This window comes from Bombina bombina, chromosome 1, assembly GCF_027579735.1.
Source record: "Bombina bombina isolate aBomBom1 chromosome 1, aBomBom1.pri, whole genome shotgun sequence".
Lineage (NCBI taxonomy): Eukaryota > Metazoa > Chordata > Amphibia > Anura > Bombinatoridae > Bombina > Bombina bombina.
In genome coordinates, this window is record NC_069499.1 from 842,201,470 (window position 1) to 842,219,709 (window position 18,240).

An 18,240-nucleotide genomic window follows, 5' to 3' on the forward strand; every position below is an offset into this window, starting at 1 on the left:
ATTTTTTACATTCCAATGTTCTGAACATAAAGTACAATCACCTAGATTATGCGCACTATAGAGAAATTAACGAACGCAAGAAAAGTTGCGTTATTTAAACCCCTATAGTGCAGCCATTACAAGTTTTTCAAAACCCGGCTTGTGCGTGTGTGCGATATGGAGTTTTTAAGCTCTATACCGCACACAAAACAAGCGCTGTTTTGACGTGCTCGTGCACGCTTTCCCCATAGACATCAATGAAAGAAAAGCTCTGTAACGCAGCCCTATTGATGTCTATGGGGAAAAAAAGTTACGCTTAAACCTAACACCCTAACATAAACCCCACGTCTAAACACCCCTAATCTGCCGCTCCCGACATCGCCGACACCTACTCAATGTTATTAACCCCTAATCTGCCACTCCCGATATCACCACCACCTAAATAAAGCTATTAACCCCTAAATCTGCCGCTCCCGATATCGCCGCCACCTAAATAAAGCTATTAACCCCTATTCTGCAGCACCCCAACATTGCCGCCACTATATTAAAGTAATATGAGAGCTGCTATATTAAGCAGCTCTCATTCTATTGGATGGTGAATCATCCAATAGAATGAGAGCTGCTTACATCCTATTGGCTGATTTGAACAGCCAATAGGATTTTAGCAGCCCAAATTCCTATTGGCTGATTCAAATTTTTCAGCCAATAGAAATGCAAGGGACGCCATCTTCAATCGCGTACCTTGCATTGACGATTCAGTGTATGGCGGCGACCGTATGAAGAGGATGCTCTGCGCCGGATGTCTTCAGGATGGACCCCGCTCTGCGCAGCTGGGATCAAGATAGAAGATGCCGTCTGGATTAAGATTGAAGAGGCCGTCTGGATGAAGACTTCTCGCCGTCTGGATGAGGACTTCGCCGCTGGGATGAAGATTAAAGAGGCCGCCTGGATGAAGACTTCTCGCCGCTGGGATGAGGACTTCGCCGCCAGGATGAAGATTGAAGAGGCAGCCTGGATGAAGACTTCTCGACGCCTGGATGAAGATCGTTCAAGTGGGACTTCAAAAACTGTAAGAGGATCTTCGGGGGTTAGTGATAGGTTTTTTTAAGGGTTTTTTGGGTGGGTTTTTATTTTAGATTAGGGTTTGGGCATGTAAAAGAGCTAAATGCCCTTTTAAGGGCAATGCCCATCCACATGCCCTTTTCAGGGCAATGGGTAGCTTAGGTTTTTGTTAGAGTTAGGTTTTTTATTTTGGGGGGTTGGTTGGGTGGTGGGTTTTACTGTTGGGAGGTCTTTGTATTTTTTTACAGGCAAAAGAGCTGTTTAACTTAGGGCAATGCCCTACAAAAGGCACTTTTAAGGGCTATTGGTAGTTTTTGTAGGCTAGGTTTTTTTATTTTGGGTGGGCTTTTTTATTTTGATAGGGCTATTAGATTAGGTGTAATTCTTTTTTATTTTTGATAATTTTGTTTGTTATTTTTCGTACTTTTGTGTTTATTATGTTTTGTAATTTAGTCTTTTTTATTTTTTGTATTTAGATCGTTTGTAATTTTTAGAGTAGTGTTAGGATATTTTTAATGTGTAGTTCAGTTTAATTTAATTGGTAGTTAGTTTAATTTTAGTTTAACAGTTATATTACTTTAATTTGTTAGTTTAAACTTAGTTTTTTTAATTTGGAAGGTAAGTTTTAATTTAATTTAAGATAGGGGAATTGTAATTTTAATCTAGGGGGGGTTAGGTTTAGGGGTTACTAGTTTAATTTAGTTTATTGCGATGTGAGGGGCTTTCGGTTTAGGGGTTAATAGTTTACTATAGTATATTTTGTTGTGGGGGGCTTGCGGTTTAGGGGTTAATAGGTTTATTATAGTGGCGGCTATTTTCTGTCTATTAAATATATGTGGTTTTATCATTACCTTTCATCCAATTGTATACACTCTTAATTGTAGTCTATCCTATTGTTCTTATTTATTTATTTTAGATTTAATGTAGATTCGAACATATTAGTATAAATTGACAATAAATCAATATCCTCTTTATATATCAGAACTACATGTCCCAGAATTCCATCATGCAACTGGCTGTGACCATCTATATTAAGGGCATTAGAGGATTGCCATGATACATGTAATGGCATTTTAAGGCGGGAAATTACAAGAAGTAAAAGAGCCAGTAGCCACCATCTTTATTAAGGGCATTAGAGGATTGCCATGATACATGTAATGGCATTTTAAGGTGGGAAATTAAAGGAAGTAAAAGAACCAGTGGCCACCATCTTTATTAAGGGCATTAGAGGGTTGTCATGATACATGGAATGGCATTTTAAGGCGGGAAATTACAAGAAGTAAAAGAGCCAGTAGCCACCATCTTTATTAAGGGCATTAGAGGATTGCCATGATACATGTAATGGCATTTTAAGGTGGGAAATTAAAGGAAGTAAAAGAACCAGTGGCCATCATCTTTATTAAGGGCATTAGAGGGTTGTCATGATACATGGAATGGCATTTTAAGGTGGGAAATTACAGGAAGTAAAAGAGCCAGTGGTCACCATCTTTATTAAGGGCATTAGAGAGTGGTTATGATACATGTAATTGCAATTTAAGGCGGGAAATTACACCCATCTTGATTGGTCCCTATAGGCTATTTAAGCCATACTTTTACCAGCAGTAGACATTGTGAGAAAGGCCCAGCTTTGGGGCCGAAACGTGTTGATGTACATGTTATAAGTAGTCACTGCTCGAGTTTACATATAGGGTAAGCCTATTTTCAATTAAGTTTATATTCATATTAGCGTTATTGCACTATGTGATTTTTGTTTTTCGCAGGTACTGCAATTTTTGGATCCTATTGGATTTCTTATTCACTTTTTTCACTTGATTCACTTTTCTCCAATTTTTATTTTTTATTTTTTTTATTTTTATCTTTATCATATTTTTGATAACCATCTTTATTTTGATTTTTGATCTCTTGGATACCCCATCATATACAAAGGATTAATTGGATTCACAAGAGGGGCACTTACTCTATTGTGTTTAACTATATTTTTAATTGTTTTCAATCGAATTGTTATATGTACATAGGGTACCCTAGTTTATGTGAATGTAATAAATGTATTTTAATATTATTGTGTTATTCTGATACTTTAGCCTATAGCTGGCGCTCCCTCTTTCTGTATTTATATAAAAAAAAAATAGTTTTTAGGGGTCTGACTTTGGGAGCTTGCATCTGTTTGGATGTTAGCGCTGTATATGCATTTTTAAACACTATAGTGGCGGCAGTGTATTATTATTATTATCGGTTATTTGTAGAGCGCTAACAGATTCCGCAGCAACTTTAGTATAGTGGGGGGCAACAGATTAGGGGTTAATAATATTTAAATAGTGTTTGCGATGTGGGAGGGCAGCAGTTTAGGGGTTAATAAGTTTATTATAGTGGTGACGATGTTGGGGAGCGGCAGAATAGGGGTTTATAAGTTTAATATAGTGTTTGCGATGCTGGAGGGCCTCGGTTTAGGGGTTAATAGGTCGTTTATGGGTGTTTAGTGTACTTTGTAGCAGTTTAGTTATGAGTTTTATGTTACAGTTTTGTAGCGTAAAACCCATAACTACTGCTTTTAGATGGTATTACGGATCTTGTTGTTGTTTTAGGCTGTAACACCGTTTTTTTTTTTGCCAGAACGCAAAGCTCGAAATGGCAGCGCTATGAGAATCCCATTTTTAAGAGTGCGGGACTGACGTTGCGTTACAGGCTAAAAGTCTTGCGGTACACCTACACCGACAAGACTTGTAATGGCTGTGGTGCTGTTTTAACGCTGAAATTACCATATTTTCAGCATTAAAAGACGAACGCACAGACTTGTAATCTAGCTGAATGTAATTTTTATTGTAAATACATCTCTCTCTCTCTCTATATATAACATAATTTATGCTTACCTGATAAATTCCTTTCTTCTGTTGTGTGATCAGTCCACGGGTCATCATTACTTCTGGGATATAACTCCTCCCCAACAGGAAATGCAAGAGGATTCACCCAGCAGAGCTGCATATAGCTCCTCCCCTCTACGTCAGTCCCAGTCATTCGACCAAGAATCAACGAGAAAGGAGTAACCAAGGGTGAAGTGGTGACTGGAGTATAATTTAAAAGATATTTACCTGCCTTAAAACAGGGCGGGCCGTGGACTGATCACACAACAGAAGAAAGGAATTTATCAGGTAAGCATAAATTATGTTTTCTTCTGTTATGTGTGATCAGTCCACGGGTCATCATTACTTCTGGGATACCAATACCAAAGCAAAAGTACACGGATGACGGGAGGGATAGGCAGGCTCATTATACAGAAGGAACCACTGCCTGAAGAACCTTTCTCCCAAAAATAGCCTCCGAAGAAGCAAAAGTGTCAAATTTGTAAAATTTGGAAAAAGTATGAAGCGAAGACCAAGTTGCAGCCTTGCAAATCTGTTCAACAGAGGCCTCATTCTTAAAGGCCCAAGTGGAAGCCACAGCTCTAGTGGAGTGAGCTGTAATTCTTTCAGGAGGCTGCTGTCCAGCAGTCTCATAGGCTAAACGTATTATGCTACGAAGCCAAAAAGAGAGAGAGGTAGCAGAAGCTTTTTGACCTCTCCTCTGTCCAGAATAAACGACAAACAGGGAAGAAGTTTGGCGAAAATCTTTAGTTGCCTGCAAGTAGAACTTGAGGGCATGAACTACATCCAGATTGTGTAGAAGACGTTCCTTCTTTGAAGAAGGATTTGGACACAAGGATGGAACAACAATCTCTTGATTGATATTCCTGTTAGTGACTACCTTAGGTAAGAACCCAGGTTTAGTACGCAGAACTACCTTGTCTGAGTGAAAAATCAGATAAGGAGAATCACAATGTAAGGCTGATAACTCAGAGACTCTTCGAGCCGAGGAAATAGCCATTAAAAACAGAACTTTCCAAGATAACAATTTTATATCAATGGAATGAAGGGGTTCAAACGGAACACCCTGTAAAACGTTAAGAACTAAGTTTAAACTCCATGGCGGAGCAACAGCTTTAAACACAGGCTTGATCCTAGCTAAAGCCTGACAAAAGGCCTGGACGTCTGGATTTTCTGACAGACGCCTGTGTAACAAGATGGACAGAGCTGAAATCTGTCCCTTTAATGAACTAGCTGATAAACCCTTTTCTAAACCTTCTTGTAGAAAGGACAATATCCTAGGGATCCTAACCTTACTCCAGGAGTAACGTTTGGATTCGCACCAGTATAGGTATTTACGCCATATTTTATGGTAAATCTTTCTGGTAACAGGCTTCCTAGCCTGTATCAGGGTATCAATAACCGACTCAGAAAAACCACGTTTTGATAAAATCAAGCGTTCAATTTCCAAGCAGTCAGCTTCAGAGAAGTTAGATTTTGATGTTTGAATGGACCCTGTATCAGAAGGTCCTGTCTTAGAGGTAGAGACCAAGGCGGACAGGATGACATGTCCACTAGATCTGCATACCAAGACCTGCGTGGCCATGCAGGCGCTATTAGAATCACTGATGCTCTCTCCTGTTTGATTTTGGCAATCAATCGAGGAAGCAGCGGGAAGGGTGGAAACACATAAGCCATCCCGAAGTTCCAAGGTGCTGTCAAAGCATCTATCAGAACCGCTCCCGGATCCCTGGATCTGGACCCGTAGTGAGGAAGTTTGGCGTTCTGGCGAGACGCCATGAGATCTATCTCTGGTTTGCCCCAACGTCGAAGTATTTGGGCAAAGACCTCCGGATGAAGTTCCCACTCCCCCGGATGAAAAGTCTGGCGACTCAAAAAATCCGCCTCCCAGTTCTCCACTCCCGGGATGTGGATTGCTGACAGGTGGCAAGAGTGAGACTCTGCCCAGCGAATTATCTTTGATACTTCCATCATTGCTAGGGAGCTTCTTGTCCCTCCCTGATGGTTGATGTAAGCTACAGTCGTGATGTTGTCCGACTGAAACCTGATGAACCCCCGAGTTGTTAATTGGGGCCAAGCCAGAAGGGCATTGAGAACTGCTCTCAATTCCAGAATGTTTATTGGAAGGAGACTCTCCTCCTGATTCCATAGTCCCTGAGCCTTCAGAGAATTCCAGACAGCGCCCCAACCTAGTAGGCTGGCGTCTGTTGTTACAATTGTCCAGTCTGGCCTGCTGAATGGCATCCCCCTGGACAGGTGTGGCCGATAAAGCCACCATAGAAGAGAATTTCTGGTCTCTTGATTCAGATTCAGAGTAGGGGACAAATCTGAGTAATCCCCATTCCACTGACTTAGCATGCACAATTGCAGCGGTCTGAGGTGTAGGCGTGCAAAAGGTACTATGTCCATTGCCGCTACCATTAAGCCGATCACCTCCATGCATTGAGCTACTGACGGGTGTTGAATGGAATGAAGGACACGGCATGCATTTAGAAGCTTTGTTAACCTGTCTTCTGTCAGGTAAATCTTCATTTCTACAGAATCTATAAGAGTCCCCAAGAATGGAACTCTTGTGAGAGGAAAAAGAGAACTCTTCTTTTCGTTCACTTTCCATCCATGCGACCTTAGAAATGCCAGAACTAACTCTGTATGAGACTTGGCAGTTTGAAAGCTTGAAGCTTGTATTAGAATGTCGTCTAGATACGGAGCTACCGAAATCCCTCGCGGTCTTAGTACCGCCAGAAGGGCACCCAGAACCTTTGTGAAGATTCTTGGAGCCGTAGCCAATCCGAATGGAAGAGCTACAAACTGGTAGTGCCTGTCTAAGAAGGCAAACCTTAGATACCGGTGATGATCTTTGTGAATCGGTATGTGAAGGTAAGCATCTTTTAAATCCACTGTGGTCATGTACTGACCCTTTTGGATCATGGGTAAGATTGTCCGAATAGTTTCCATTTTGAACGATGGAACTCTTAGGAATTTGTTTAGAATCTTTAAATCTAAGATTGGCCTGAAAGTTCCCTCTTTTTTTGGAACCACAAACAGGTTTGAGTAGAACCCTTGTCCTTGTTCCGACCGCGGAACCGGATGGATCACTCCCATTAATAACAGATCTTGTACACAGCGTAGAAACGCTTCTTTCTTTATCTGGTTTGTTGACAACCTTGACAGATGAAATCTCCCTCTTGGGGGAGATAATTTGAAGTCTAGAAGGTATCCCTGAGATATGATCTCTAGCGCCCAGGGATCCTGAACATCTCTTGCCCAGGCCTGGGCGAAGAGAGAAAGTCTGCCCCCCACTAGATCCGGTCCCGGATCGAGGGCTCTCGGTTCATGCTGTCTTTGGGGCAGCAGCAGGTTTCCTGGCCTGCTTGCCCTTGTTCCAGGACTGGTTAGGTTTCCAGCCTTGCCTGTAACGAGCAACAGCTCCCTCCTGTTTTGGTGCAGTGGAGGTTGATGCTGCTCCTGTTTTGAAATTCCGAAAGGGACGAAAATTAGACTGTCTGGCCTTAGCTTTGGCTTTGTCTTGAGGTAGGGCGTGGCCCTTACCTCCTGTAATGTCAGCGATAATTTCTTTCAAACCGGGCCCAAATAAAGACTGCCCCTTGAAAGGTATATTAAGTAATTTGGACTTAGAAGTAACATCAGCTGACCAGGATTTTAGCCACAGCGCCCTACGTGCCTGGATGGCGAATCCTGAGTTCTTAGCCGTAAGTTTGGTTAAATGTACTACGGCCTCCGAAATGAATGAATTAGCTAGTTTAAGGACTCTAAGCCTGTCCGTAATGTCGTCTAGCGTAGATGAACTAAGGTTCTCTTCCAGAGACTCAATCCAAAATGCTGCCGCAGCCGTAATCGGCGCGATACATGCAAGGGGTTGCAATATAAAACCTTGTTGAACAAACATTTTCTTAAGGTAACCCTCTAATTTTTTATCCATTGGATCTGAAAAAGCACAGCTATCCTCCACCGGGATAGTGGTACGCTTAGCTAAAGTAGAAACTGCTCCCTCCACCTTAGGGACCGTTTGCCATAAGTCCCGAGTGGTGGCGTCTATTGGAAACATCTTTCTAAATATTGGAGGGGGTGAGAACGGCACACCGGGTCTATCCCACTCCTTAGTAACAATTTCAGTTAGTCTCTTAGGTATAGGAAAAACGTCCGTACTCGCCGGTACCGCAAAGTATTTATCCAACCTACACAATTTCTCTGGTATTGCAACGGTGTTACAATCATTGAGAGCTGCTAAAACCTCCCCTAGTAATACACGGAGGTTCTCCAATTTAAATTTAAAATTTGAAATATCTGAATCCAATCTGTTTGGATCAGAACCGTCACCCACAGAATGAAGCTCTCCGTCCTCATGCTCTGCAAGCTGTGACGCAGTATCAGACATGACCCTAGTATTGTCAGCGCACTCTGTTCTCACCCCAGAGTGATCACGCTTGCCTCTTAGTTCTGGTAATTTAGACAAAACTTCAGTCATAACAGTAGCCATATCTTGTAATGTTATCTGTAATGGCCGCCCAGATGTACTAGGCGCCATAATATCACGCACCTCCCGGGCGGGAGATGCAGGTACTGCCGCGTGAGGCGAGTTAGTCGGCATAACTCTCCCCTCGCTGTTTGGTGAAATTTGTTCAAATTGTACAGATTGACTTTTATTTAAAGTAGCATCAATACAGTTAGTACATAAATTTCTATTGGGCTCCACCTTGGCATTGGAACAAATGACACAGATATCTTCCTCTGAGTCAGACATGTTTAACACACTAGCAATAAACTTGCAACTTGGTTATAATCTTTTTTAGCAAAAACGTACTGTGCCTCAAAGAGGTACTAAACGATTAAATGACAGTTGAAATAATGAACTGAAAAACAGTTATAGCATCAAACTTTAAAACAACACAACTTTTAGTAAAGGTTTGTTCCCATTAGTAAAATAACAATAATTAAATTTGACATAAAAAATTACAGAGCAACGTTTTTATTCACAGTCAATATAAAATTCTCACAGCTCTGCTGAGAGAATCTACCTCCCTCCAAAGAAGTTTGAAGACCCCTGAGATCTGTCAGAGATGAACCGGATCATGCAGGAAATATAAGAGTAGCTGACTGGAAATTTTTGATGCGTAGCAAAGAGCGCCAAAAAAGGCCCCTCCCCCTCACACACAGCAGTGAAGAGAAACGAAACTGTCACAATTAAAAGCAAACAACTGCCAAGTGGAAAATAATGCCCAAATATTTATTCACTCAGTACCTCAGAAATGTAAACGATTCTACATTCCAGCAAAAACGTTTAACATGATAAATACTTATTAAAAGGATTAGTGACTTTTAACAGAGTAGTTCCGGTGAAATACCATCCCCAGAATACTGAAATGTATACATACATGTCATTATAACGGTATGGCAGGATTTTCTCATCAATTCCATTCAGAAAATAAAAACTGCTACATACCTCAATGCAGATTCATCTGCCCGCTGTCCCCTGATCTGAAGCTTTTACCTCCCTCAGATGGCCGAGAACAGCAATATGATCTTAACTACTCCGGTTAAAATCATAGTAAAAAACTCTGGTAGATTCTTCCTCAAACTCTGCCAGAGAAGTAATAACACGCTCCGGTGCTATTGTAAAATAACAAACTTTTGATTGAAGTCATAAAAACTAAGTATAATCACCATAGTCCTCTCACACATCCTATCTAGTCGTTGGGTGCAAGAGAATGACTGGGACTGACGTAGAGGGGAGGAGCTATATGCAGCTCTGCTGGGTGAATCCTCTTGCATTTCCTGTTGGGGAGGAGTTATATCCCAGAAGTAATGATGACCCGTGGACTGATCACACATAACAGAAGAAATATATATATATATATATATCTGTATATACCTATACCTGTATATCTATTTCAATTGCATAGATATATATTGTACATTATCATACAGTATATATATATATATATATATATGTGTGTGTGTGTGCAAGAGTATTACAGCGCTTAAAGATTCCTTACCTAAGACAAGAGACATACAAAAAACATACAACAAAACATACAGAAAGTAACTGTATGGATAAGATTATAAAGATGAATATTGTGGTTACACAGTCTTATAGAATATCAAGTGCAAAAGATAATGCAGGATTAGAAAATGTCCACTTAAATATTCTCTTAAGTATTCTTTAGTAATGTAGATCCCCTTACCAGAATTTACCTCAATCTAATGAGGTAAGTTGCCGCACTGGAAGGGGTATTCAGATACTGGTCCAATATTCATCTTTATAACCTTATCCATACAGTTACTTTCTTGTATGTTTTGTTGTATGTTTTTTGTATGTCTCTTGTCTTAGGTAAGGAATCTTTAAGTTAAGCGCTGTTATACTCTTGCACACATTTCTAACCCTTACATTTGCTGGAGAGTTTTTTACTACCCACTAATGTATTTGTTTTTTTAATGGCTGCTAAAGATTTCACTCCCCCTGAACAGCGCAACTTTGAGTACTGCTTGTTTACAGATCAGTTCCCTGACCTGTTACATTCTACTTGTATGCTTATATATATATATATATATATATATATATATATATATATATATATATATATACATAATTATTAAAATTACATTTATTGCTATGTGAAGAACATTGGAATGTGAAATATGTGTAACACGCTTTCCGATTTGCACTTAAGGTCTAATGTGGTGTCACATGAAGAATTGCTAACCTCAGAGCGTGTTATTGAAATATAAAATATTAATAGTAATTAATAAAAATTATAATACATTATACATTCTGTAAAAAAATCTAAATAATTCATAGTATATATATATATATATATATATATACATATATATTTATTTATACAAAACACGGAAGGGGACTGCACTCTCAGACTGGACTGTGTACACATCCCATGCCCCTGCAACATGCTCAGCCCTGGGTGCTATAGCACTCTCAGGAAGCTGTGCTGTCTCCAGAGTCACAGGCAGTTAACCGCAGGCAAGCCTGGGTGCAAGGCTCATAGGGAAAATGACAAAATAAACCCAGGGCTGAGCATGTTGCAAGGTCATGGGATGTGTACCCAGTCCAGTCTGAGAGTGCAGTCCCCTTCCGTGTTTTGTATATGTCTAGGGTGATTACTAAAGTCTGTGAACCCTGACTTGTTCCCAGTTTGTTTGATTGAGAGCTTGCATTTGTATGGCTATATTAGGGACCCAGGTTTTGAAAGAGATCTTGGCGTGGTACCTGGGCTTGTCCCATTTGGCCAGATGCGGTAACTCACTCTTCCAGTTTTCACCGTTTTCTCCACAATTTTGCAAACCAGTGGCATTATTAAGTAGCCGGGTGGGGGCAGTGTATCCAAAGCACAAATTAATTGTGCAATAAAAATTTAATATTTTTAATATTACCTTATTATATATAAATAACTGATAAAGAAAGGAATGAGCAACAAACTGTGCTCACAAAAGCTGAGTTCAGGTGTGTATAGTGTGCTAAGGGAGGCTGCCACATTTGCGGCGTGCAGTGTTATAGGATCCTCAATGTATTAACACATCCAAAACAGTCCCCTGATAGACCAAGGCTGGGGATACTTTCTGTAAATTTTGCACAGACTTAGAGCTTATAGGCAAAGAAACATTGTCTGGTAGCTGTTAGAGCAGTGGTAATTGTGTAAATTTAGGTAATAACTGCAAGTTCCAAGACAGAGATCACTGTGCCAGTTACTTTTTCACACACTGCCTGCTTCCCACTTCTGCAATCGGCAGCAAAGAGGTCAGTGAATTATGGGCTCGAATGCAGTTAAATCCCCAAGTAGACCGCTACCGCAGATCACTAACAGGTAGATAGGTATATCAAAACAACCTGACAGCTACTGTGCGTGCTGTGAAGCTATTAGCGGTAAACGGATAGGAGACTGCACGGTTCCAAACTCCAATAAGCCTTATAAATCAGACAGTCATAGGGCAAAAAACAACAATGCCAATGGTGCAAATGTGTACTCACGATACCGGGGATGTGTGGTAAGGTAGTTTCGAGTTGTAATCCTCAACGCCGGGTACATCACATACAGCTTGATGCCGGAAGAACACTGCTCAGCCACTCACAGAAGACTTAAAGAGAGTGAGGAACTAAAATCTAGATTGAAGGACAGGGGGTATCCCAAGAATTTGATAAACAGGGCCTTCTCTGAGGTATCGGCTATGGACAGAAAAAGTGTCCATGGACGGCAAAAAGATAACAAATTGATGCATTATCCTTCTTCTAGGTTTAAACCTACCCTGGTTACGGCCTTTTCTAATCAGTTCAATAAAGTTTGCAAGGTAATTGAGAAGAATTTGCCTATTCTCCGTGGTGACACGGTTCTAAGGAAAATTATGGATGATGGCTGTAATTTCATTTACAAACTGAATTTAACCATGGATAACATCTTGTCCCCTAGTATGCTGCCACAAAAGGATAGTGGTAGCTCCTGGCTGAAGGTAAAGGGAACTTACAAGTGTGGTAAAAGAACATGTAAGTCATGTGACCACATGTATGTTTCCAAAACATTTACCTCAGCCAGGGTCGGACTGGGAAAACAAAGCAGCCCTGGAAAAATATGAAGACCAGCATTATTTTCCGTTGAGTCAGTAGAATGCACATACTCCATTTTTCAGAAATGGGATTATTGGGACACTCCTTCTCCAATATTTTTTTCAGAATTAAATTATATTACTTTGTATTAAATAAAAATGTCAGATTGATGTTATATAGCAACTCTACAACCAAATTGCATTCATTAATTACCCCTTTAAATTGTAGCTTTCCAGCCCCAGCTGCTGCAGCCCACCGGGAAATCTCCTGGTATCCTGGTAGGCCAATCCAGCCCTGACCTCAGCCCGTACGTCAGAAGTATTTGACACTAGAGGTTGCATTAAGTGTGGCAGCAAATATGTCATATATCTTATTGAGTGCACCCAGTGTAACAAACAATACGTGGGCAGAACCACTAGACCTGTGGGCAAGCGAATTAGGGAGCATCTCTCTTATGTCTCACAGGATAGGGCTGTCTCTGCTTTATCTAAGCATTTTTTGGAAGTCCATTCGGGAGATGTTGCAACCCTCAGGTGGCAGGCTATAGAACAAGTGTCCAGACCACCAAGAGGGGGCAATGTATTCCATATTCTCTCCAGACAGGAGATCTATTGGATACATAGACTTGGTAGCCTGCTGCCTGGGGGTTTCAACTCCGAATTTGACATCATCAATTTTTGGCATAGATAGTGGTTGTGTATTTTTAGCATTACTATCTTATGTAAATATTCAACTAGCATAGAGTTGCGCACATCTGGTTAATGTTGGATGCTATGGACAGCTTTATATTATGTGGAAACATTCTTTCAGGTTTTATTTTCTACCTGACTAATGAATATACAATAACTCCATATAGTACTTATGTGATTTAAAATATGTATTTTTACTACTTTTGCACTTTATACTTATGGAATTTTCATGTATGTGCATTCACATTTGTATATACCGGTAATTAGCTGTTTTCCATAACTCTGTTGATATCTTTAGTAACATTTTAGCACCATGCTGTTGTTACTTATTTGTTTAAGTCATTTAAGTCATATCTGGTTAATGTGGATGCTATGGACAGCTTTATATTATGTGGAAATATTTTTTCAGGTTATATATTCTTTCAGGTTTTGTTATCTACCTGACTAATGAATATACAATAACTCCATATAGTACTTATGTGATTTAAAATACTTAAAATATGTATTTTTATTTTTATTTCTTTTGTACTTTATACTATTGGAATTTTCATTATCTAATTATGTATGTGCATTCACATTTGTATATAATTAACTATTTTTCATAATTCTGCTGATATCTTTAGTAACATTTTAGCACACTGCTGTTACTTATTTGTTTAAGTCAATTTCTTATATATCTATCTATCTATCCCCATATACATGTATTATATATATATATGTTAAATCCCATTTCTGTATTGCTTAGTGATACTAGTATGTTTTTAACTTGGTTTTATCTCTTACCACTCCCATTAGGGGAGTGGCTAACAGGTATATCAGGTGCTCTTTGTTGAACACCTGTTATCAGTCTATGACTACGGCCACACTGTGCCGAAACCGGTCAGACCTTTTGTACTAGTTCTCTATGCTGGGATAATTTTTTGACCTGTTTTAACTTATGTCTACGAAATAAAGGCTTTTTTCTACATTTTACATTTGGAATTGCAGTGTATCTTTTTCCCTTTTCCTGGACTAGCTCTGGATTACCTTTTTTTCATAAATAACTGATATATATCAATAACTGATATATAATAACTGTAATTTTAATCCTATTTTGTTATGTTTAAAGAAACTTTTTTTAACGCATTACCCTGGCTATGACTGCGGCGAAGGAAGCCGAAACGCGTCAGCATTAGTGACCACCATCCCGTGCTGCAGCCCTGTGAGCTGTATTTGTGGATTACTGTTCCTGCTTTTATGAATTTAATAAAGCTGTCATGACGAAATTTCAACAATGAAGTACCGGATTTTCTTTATCTTGTTCCTTTTATTATATATCAATAACTGATATATAATAACTGTAATTTTAATCCTATTTTGTTATGTTTAAAGAAACTTTTTTTAACGCATTACTCTTTCACTAACCTGAACGTAAAATATGATTTTAGTTAGCGCACTACTTTTAATCTAGTCCAAAATATTTAAATGTTACTTTTCAATAGACCCTTTAGAATAGCTTACCTTTGTATGTTCCTTTAAACCCTTAATGACCACCGCACTTTTCCATTTTCTGTCCGTTTGGGACCAAGGCTATTTTTATTTTTTTGCGGTGTTTGTGTTTAGCTGTAATTTTCCTCTTACTCATTAACTGTACCCACACATATTGTATACCTTTTTTCTTGCCATTAAATGCACTTTCTAAAGATACCATTATTTCCATCATATCTTATAATTTACTATAAAAAAATATAAAATATGAGAAAAAATGCAAAAAAACACACTTTTTCTAACTTTGACCCCCAAAATCTGTTACACATCTACAACCACCAAAAAACACCCATGCTAAATAGTTTCTAAATTTTGTCCTGAGTTTAGAAATACCCAATGTTAAATGAAATACACATGTTCTTTGCTTTTTTTGTAAGTTATAGGGCCATAAATACAAGTAGCACTTTGCTATTTCCAAACCACTTTTTTTCAAAATTAGCGCTAGTTAATCCCTGAATATACCTTGACATGTATATATTGTTTTTTAGAAGACATCCCAAAGTGTTGATCTAGGCCCATTTTGGTATATTTCATGCCACCATTTCACCGCCAAATGCGATCAAATACAAAAAATCGTTCACTTTTTCACAAATTTTTTCACAAACTTTCGGTTTCTCACTGAAATCATTTACAAACAGCTTGTGCAATTATGGCACAAATGGTTGTAAATGCTTCTCTGGGATCCCCTTTGTTCAGAAATAGCAGACATATATGGCCTTGGCGTTGCTTTTTGGTAATTAGGAGGCCGCTAAATGCCGCTGTGCACCACACGTGTATTATGCCCAGCAGTGAAGGGGTTAATTAGGTAGCTTGTAGGGAGCTTGCAGGGTTAATTTTAGCTTTAGTGTAGAGATCAGCCTCCCACCTGAAACATCAGACCCCCTGATCCCTCCCAAACAGCTCTCTTCCCTCCCCCACCCCACAATTGTCCCCGCCATCTTAAGTACTGGCAGAAAGTCTGCCAGTACTAAAATAAAAGGTATATTTGGGTTTTTGTGTGTGTGTTTTTTAGCATATTTACATATGCTGCTGTGTAGGATCCCCCCTTAGCCCCCAACCTCACTGATCCCCCACCAAACAGTTCTCTAACCCTCCCCCTCTACCTTAATGGGCACCACCTTTGGTACTGGCAGCTGTCTGCCAGTACCCAGTTTAGTAAAAAATTATGGTGTTTTTTTTGCCCTTTTCTGTAGTGTAGATTCCCCTCCCAGATCTCTTAGATTGTTTTAAAATTGTAAATCCCCCCTTTTCTTCCAATAATTATCATTACATTTTTCTGTAGTGTAGCAGTTCCCACCCGCTCCCGCCCAGTGCACGCGCCCCCCCCCCCCCGTGTGCGCGTCCATGGGTCCTGCCCCCGATTCTGTCCCCCTCCACATCACACGGCCCATCGATGGCCGCCCACCCACCTCCCACGTCTGCTCCCACCCACCAACGATACCGGCCATCGATGTCCTTTTCAGAAAGGGCCACAGAGTGGCTCTCTCTGCATTGGATGGCCATGCAGGGTCATTGCAGGATGCCTCGATATCGAGGCTACACTGCAATAACCGGAAAGTGGCTGGAAGCAAGCAGGATCGTTTCCAGCTGCTTTCCAGATCAGGTGTTAACTGTCTTCTTTAGAGGACGTACCCTGCACATCCTTTGTCATTAAGGGGTTAAAAGGACTGTAAATAGATATTCCTGTATTGATAGAAAAAAAAAAACATGTTTTGTTTAATGTCTTGGTTTTCACTGTCCACCAATAAAGAATTATTTATATCAGTCAGTCAGTGAGCATTTAGTCCGTAAAGGGAACGCAAACATCTTAAAGGGCCATGATACCCAAATGTTTAAACACTTTAAAATAATACAGCATAGCTGTAAAAAGCTGGCTATAAAATATCACCTGAACATCTCTATGTAAAAAAGAAAGATATTTTACCTCAAAATGTCTTAAGTATTCACACCCCATTGCAAAGGACTTTAAGCAGCAAATCAGTATGTCTGTCCCAGGACAGGCAAGGGAGCGAGCCTCATGCACACTCGTGTTATTTCCCTATTCAGTTTAAGGAAGTTGTCTATGAAATCTCATGAGAGTTAAGTGAAAACTCATGAGATCACAGTAAAAGAGTTTATGACCTCAGCACTGCTAATGCCGATTGACTGCAGTTTATTTCTTCCTTTAAAAAAAAAAAAATCTGCAGCTTGGCAGTAACTGAAAGATAACTTTATACACAGCACTTACTCTGGTGAGCTGAGGAAATTGTGAGGTAAAATAACATAATTTATGCTTACCTGATAAATTCCTTTCTTCTGTAGTGTGATCAGTCCACGGGTCATCATTACTTCCGGGATATTACTCCTCCCCAACAGGAAGTGCAACCCAGCAGAGCTGCATATAGCTCCTCCCCTCTACGTCACTCCCAGTCATTCGACCAAGGACCAACGAGAAAGGAAAAGCCAAGGGTGAAGTGGTGACTGGAGTATAAATTAAAAAATATTTACCTGCCTTAAAAACAGGGCGGGCCGTGGACTGATCACACTACAGAAGAAAGGAATTTATCAGGTAAGCATAAATTATGTTTTCTTCTGTTAAGTGTGATCAGTCCACGGGTCATCATTACTTCTGGGATACCAATACCAAAGCAAAAGTACACGGATGACGGGAGGGATAGGTAGGCTCTTTATACAGAAGGAACCACTGCCTGAAGAACCTTTCTCCCAAAAATAGCCTCCGATGAAGCAAAAGTGTCAAATTTGTAAAATTTGGAAAAAGTATGAAGCGAAGACCAAGTTGCAGCCTTGCAAATCTGTTCAACAGAGGCCTCATTCTTGAAGGCCCAAGAGGAAGCCACAGCTCTAGTAGAATGAGCTGTAATTCTTTCAGGAGGCTGCTGTCCAGCAGTCTCATAAGCTAAACGAATTATGCTACGAAGCCAAAAAGAAAGAGAGGTAGCGGAAGCTTTTTGACCTCTCCTCTGCCCAGAGTAAATGACAAACAGAGAAGACGTTTGTCGAAATTCCTTAGTTGCCTGTAAGTAAAATTTTAGAGCACGGACTACATCCAGGTTGTGTAGTAGACGTTCCTTCTTTGAAGAAGGATTTGGGCATAAAGAAGGAACAACAATCTCTTGATTGATATTCCTGTTAGTAACTACCTTAGGTAAGAACCCAGGTTTAGTACGCAGGACTACCTTATCCGAATGAAAAATCAAATAAGGAGAATCACAATGTAAGGCTGATAATTCAGAGACTCTTCGAGCCGAGGAAATAGCCATTAAAAATAGAACTTTCCAAGATAACAACTTTATATCAATGGAATGAAGGGGTTCAAACGGAACGCCCTGTAAAACATTAAGAACAAGGTTTAAACTCCATGGTGGAGCAACAGTTTTAAACACAGGCTTAATTCTGGCCAAAGCCTGACAAAAAGCCTGGACGTCAGGAACCTCTGACAGACGTTTGTGTAACAGAATGGACAGAGCTGAGATCTGTCCCTTTAATGAACTAGCAGATAAACCCTTTTCTAAACCTTCTTGTAGAAAAGACAATATCCTAGGAATCCTAACCT